Raw genomic sequence first — 6000 nt, 5'->3', positions numbered from 1 at the left:
GAGAAGAAAATGATCTTAATTAAGAGTCGACCATGTGGCAGGAAGAAAGACATGCTCATTTTAATGTTACTACTTTTTATTTTGAATACATATATATTCCTCATTCTTTTGCCTGTGAATGCATGTTCTCCCTGTGCGTTCACATTCCAGGCAACCCCAAGGTTGAAAACCACTGTTATGTGTGTGTTTAGTGCGCACTTATGATCTGTCTGAGTTGAACCACCCACTCTTATCATGCGATGCAATTTTAAAATAATGAATTTGCACTCAAAATATCAATAAATCACAGCTATTTTTATACAATCAAAGATGGAACCTCAAAATTAACTAAATATATACAAATGAATATTCTCATTTTAAACAGTTTGTTCTCTTTGCAACAAAACGACTACAACATTCTCCACTATCTTGAGCAGGTTTGTATTTTCTACCAATCGTGCACTTTAATTGCTGTGGTGACCATTTACCAGTAGTTATTAAATAGCAGATGTCCCCTCCTTGTGTTTATGCATGTATATATTTTTATACCCCACACATCCCAGCCCTGGGGCTTCCACTCCTGCCTTTTTTGCATAACAAGCGTGCACTCTGCTGTCCAGGTTCCACGGTCATTATTCTGCACCCTGTGGTCCATGCATTACCCAGCGCTCGCCCAGTTCCTGGACCTCCTGCTGGGTGCTGTTGGGGGGGAACACTGTTTTCATTTAAACGGTCATTTTCCGCACACTGTGATTTGCGTGCGTTCTTTTTAAATAGTTTTTGAAAAGCTTGGGCCCTCTTTTTGCATTAAATACCCCTGCAGTAGAACTATTAAGTGGAGCGAAGCAGGCGGACAAACTGTCATTGTTGTGGCATTTCAATTCAATCGCAATGGGATGGCAAAAAGATGCAAGCACACACACACACACACACACACATATGCACGCACCACTTTGGCTTTGATTGACAGACAGCATGTCGCTCATCATCTAAACATCAGGACCGACATTGTTTTTTATATGCATTCCAAATGTCTCGCGCAGCTTTTTTTTGTTTTAAGTCAGATACTCAACAACAGGAAACCATCACACATTCACACGCTCCGTTCTCTTAACCAGCCGCCATCGCTCTGCCATGCCTACAACTTCAACACAGGCGATTTAATTAGACGCTTCTTGATCAAGAAACAATTACGATTAGAGCACGGCCTCCTCAGAAGAGACTCGAAAGTGTCATGGCCGCTACTCTCATCATCTTTAAAGTGCGGCATCGACATTTTATCATCAGCAGCTGCCGGAGAACTCCAATAATTAATAATTAGATGTAAATAATTGAAATGAGATAAGGCTTTTCTCATTACGAAGTGATACTTGATCTTCTTCGTCTTCTGTGTCAGCTTGAGTACCTATGTGTGAAAGCAGCCTTTGTTATGCGCAATACTGAAACTGGTTTGCTCATAACTAGAAAATAAAGGGGCGCTATATAGAGTTTCAACCAGATTTACGCCACCTAATGGTGCAATTTACAATCCCTAGCCTCAGAGTTTTGGCAGGGGTCAAGACACATACAGTAAAAATTTTCATGATAAACTAGTTTATTAAAAAATAAATTACGATACAAATGTTACATTTTAATGCTAAATATTAATTTCTAAAAGGTAAAATTAAAAGCATTTTGAACAAAACAAAAAATCGGCCCAGGGTTACGTGTTTGTGTCCAAATAAAATATATAGTCATGTTTTCAAGAAACCATATTCAATTGTTCCAGTTACGAAGGGTTCGGTGAATGCACGAATGAAGCTTGCAGGGTTCACTACCTCAAAAAAGATTAATAACATCTGCGTTCACAACTACTGGAAATCTCTTTTTCCCCCTTTTTTCCACTTTGTCTGCAAATGCTGTCAAAGGTCCACGCTACATGTAGTGCAATCAGACCGCTCACGGGGAAGTGAAGCTTTTATTTTTTTTTTTAGCTCCCCCTGCTGACTGGCTGCGGTATAGGTCATAAGCCCCGCCTCCTCAATGTTAACGTATGGGATATTGGTCAAACTGTAAAGTTAAAATACTCATCACATATTTTTTTTTTCAAACTTAAACTCTGCTGTGATCAATAGTTATTATCACACTACATTGTGTTCAAGTGCTCATTTTTCTGTGAAGTGTGTTTTAAATAAGTTATTTGAGGTTGAAAAACAGGATTTGACATAATATTTTATTTTTTTTTTATTTATTCAGTTTATTTCCGACATGAATACATTCACTTTTTTTTTTGTACATGCCAAAAAAGGAGACGAGAGAAGCAGTTTGCTTATCTAAGTCCCGTCCCCTGTTTTGAACACAGAAAATGTACATTAAAGCCGATGATTGGGCACTATAAATGGGCGGAGTGTGCTACTAGGGCTCCTCCCTCCAGACCCTACTATACAAACTCTGGCTCCAAATGACGTCAGATTTGCAAGATGGAAGCGCCACTAAGCGCTGTATTTTGGCTTTAAGATCGTTGAGTGGGAACAGCTACAGTGCACGCCCACTGAGTTCCATCTATTTACAACTGCTATGCATGTTTTATTGCATAATGGTGACCATCACCAGCATTCCCTGAGGAAGGGTGAGAAAAACGTAATTAGGGGGAAGATATAAAAGAGAGGGCAGTGTTACACCTTGGTAAAGGGGAATGAAACAGGGGAGAGGGGTTTAGGGTGGGACAGTGGAAGGAGTGGGCAAAGTCAGCAGAGTCAACTAATTCTGGTTGTGCTGAAAGCGTAATGTGATGCTAACTGTTGTGCATGTAATGTGTTAAAATTTAGGTTGAATAGGTGAACATTTCCGATCTCATTTCAGCATTTCAGTCGCAGCGTGTGGAAATACATGGCTGACTGATATTGTATTTATAATAAAGACATTAATGTTTGTGTGATGTGGCCATCCAGGGCTTTTTTTGAGTTTTTCTGAGTTGTCTTGAACGCAGTATTACTGTTTTTTGAGATATTACTTTGTTTCCACACATTTGCACGCCCAACCCACTTAATGCCTTCTACACTAAAATTGCGTCTGCGATTCCAGCCTTAAGGCCTCCTATAGTGTTTCTTTCTCACCAAGCTGCTTGCCTATTGTAGATTAGCTCATCCCAGTCTTGTGCAGGTGTACTATTTTGTCCATGGTGTCCTCAGACAGCTCACTGGTCTTGGTCATGGTGGAGGTTGGAGTCTGGCTGTTTAAAGGTGTGGACAGGTGTCTTTTATACAGATAAGTTCAAACATGTGCTATTAATACAGGTAACGAGTGGAGGATAGATGAACTTCTTAAAGAAGAAGCAACAGGTCTGTGAGAGACAGAATTCTTGCTTTAAAAATCATACAACGTGATTTCTGTCTCTTACAGTTATAGTGTACCTATGTTGAAAATTACAGACATACAGACTTTTTTAAGTGGTACAACAACTTGCACGATCGGTGGCTGCTAAATACTTTTTTGCCTAACTGTAACCAATCTGTGTGTCCAAATATTGTTTTATCATTCATAATGATGTGTTTTAGTGTATCTAAATCAGGAGGTCAGACAAATGTCATGTAACAGCATGAAAACGGTCCCTTGAAATGAACACAACTGTTTGTTTGGATTGGACGAAGGGGCAGTCATTTTAATCTGCCTTTACTGTCATAACTGGCACACACACACACACACACACACACACACACACACACACACACACACACACACACACTTGTCCCAGATTTGATACACAGAAAAGCACTTTGTGAACAGGCTGTCTGGGGAAAGGTGTGAACACGATGTTTGGTGGACTTTCTCCTGGAGCTGTAGAGCTATGTTAATAGACCTGTGAGTGCATAGACCCACACACAGATACACACACACTCACACATGCATACGAACACATGTACAGACAAACACACCTCCAATGTGGGGACGACTCCCTGACAGCAGCCATGTTGCACAGTAAGAGAGCCCTATTCCTGCCACCCAAAGGGAGGAGAGGACATAGAAACCAGGATAGGTCAGGAAGAGCAAACGATGATGTCATCCGGCCACGCCCACAGTGTCGGTCCTGCAACTTTTCAGACCGAGTGATAAAAGAAAGTCTTTATGTGCCAGTCTAGGTTTTCTGGAATGAAAAATCAGCCTTTCGATACAGAAATCACAATATGTTCAAGAGAGAAAGACAAGCATGATGCTAAGAAAATGGCTTCAGACCATTAGAATATAACCACGACAATAAAATCCAATCATGAAAAATATAACTTTTAAATGTAGATCGTCTACAGCAGTGGTTCTCAACCTTTTCAGCCCACGACCTTAAAAATAAAGGTCCCAGAGACCGAGGACCCCCACTGTACCTGAAGGTGGTTGAACTTGTGGAGACAGGGCCATCTATAATGGGGAATAAAGGGGAGAGCTTTTTGAGGCCCATCCATGAAGACAACAAAATTATGGTCCACTATTAATCTGTGATAACCACATTTATTTATTTATCTGATTAATATCCACTGTTATCCAGGATGTTTAGTATTATTTGCGCCATAGAATAGTTATCTTAAAAATGAAAATCCTGGTTTTAATCACAAAAAAACTGCAAATTAGAGTGGGCAAAAACAGACAGAAAAATTGGTAATAAGGGTTGAAAGTGTCAATATTGGGTTAAACGTGACAGAAATTGTGAGGGTTACAATAATTTCAAAAGTAGGAACAATTAGTTTGAACTGGCAAATAATGGGCAAGACAAATCATGAATGTGGTTATTAAATTGGCACAAAATAAGCATGAAATATGGTGAAAAGATATCAATATATGACATTAGGTGGGAAAAATGGTGGAAAGGGTTTATAAGTGCCGAAAATGTTTCAAAAGTTTAAAAAAAGTGCAGAAAAGGCATTAAAATTTGATGGAGAAGTGGCAGAAATGGGAGTAATATTTCAAAAATGCATTAAAATAAGCAAAAAATATGGCAAAAAAAGTGATGAAAATAGGTTCAAATATAAGTTTGGTGTAGTTGCAAAAATGGGCTCAAATTGTTTAAAAAATATTCTTATTTTCTTGAAGTCATCTAGCAAGCCTCCCAGTGTCTTGTGACCCCGTGATTGAGAACCCCGGGTCTACAGGCTCGTATGTATTGGTAGTTTTTTAAAACCGTATTTCAATATCTCAGGACATTTTTCAGTTCTTAATAAAACTTGGAAAGATGTTTGGTAGAAAATAAATAAAACACATAGATATTGACCTCATCCACTTATTGGTCGTTACTCTGGGTTTTGTTGCAAACGTAGGTCAGATTTCTAGGAAATCCTAATAATCATAATTTTTTGATTATCTTTTTGACTCACTGGAACTCTCATTGAAACTCACTATGTTTGGTGATGATTGACCAGTATATCTCCATGGTTACCTTGTTGGATTACATGCTGCTCTACTCTCCCAGCTGAGCATCCAGTCATAGGGACGTCCTCGGAGTCCACAAGGCCAGTGAGTGCAAAGCTCACATTGTACGACCACGCGGACTCTGCTTCGTGTACCTGGTGTCACACAAAACATTACTCGGCATGTATTTTTCACATTGATTCGCATTAAAGCTGCAGTTTGTAGAATTGTGAGACTTGTATAAAAACTCTCCCCTCCCTGTTTTGAATCCTATCGTCTCTTACCAGTATCCTGGTGAACGCTCCAGCTGTGGAGCTCTTATTTGGCTTTTTTTTTCTCAGCAGAGACTAGTGACAAATGTAGGGACGTTATCTGGTGTTATTGGAGAGTTTTCTGATGTTTTAGAGACTCTGACAATAAAGCACGTATCACTGGCTGCTGTAAGGACAGTAAGAGGCTGACAGCCGCTCCTCACACACAAGTACCATATTTTCCGGGATATTGAACGCATCATTATATTGGTCACATTCCAAGGTTTGAGGGTGCCCTTCAAACGACTCAGCCAATCAGAACGGGCAGGTATAGGCGGGCTGCTGTACTCTGGTTAACTGAGGTTTCCGTGTATTCTGATCAATTTCAACGGACAAG

This window comes from Gouania willdenowi, chromosome 15, assembly GCF_900634775.1.
Source record: "Gouania willdenowi chromosome 15, fGouWil2.1, whole genome shotgun sequence".
NCBI lineage: Eukaryota > Metazoa > Chordata > Actinopteri > Blenniiformes > Gobiesocidae > Gouania > Gouania willdenowi.
The sequence above is the reverse complement of the archived record's forward strand: the minus strand, read 5'-3'. Positions refer to the sequence as shown.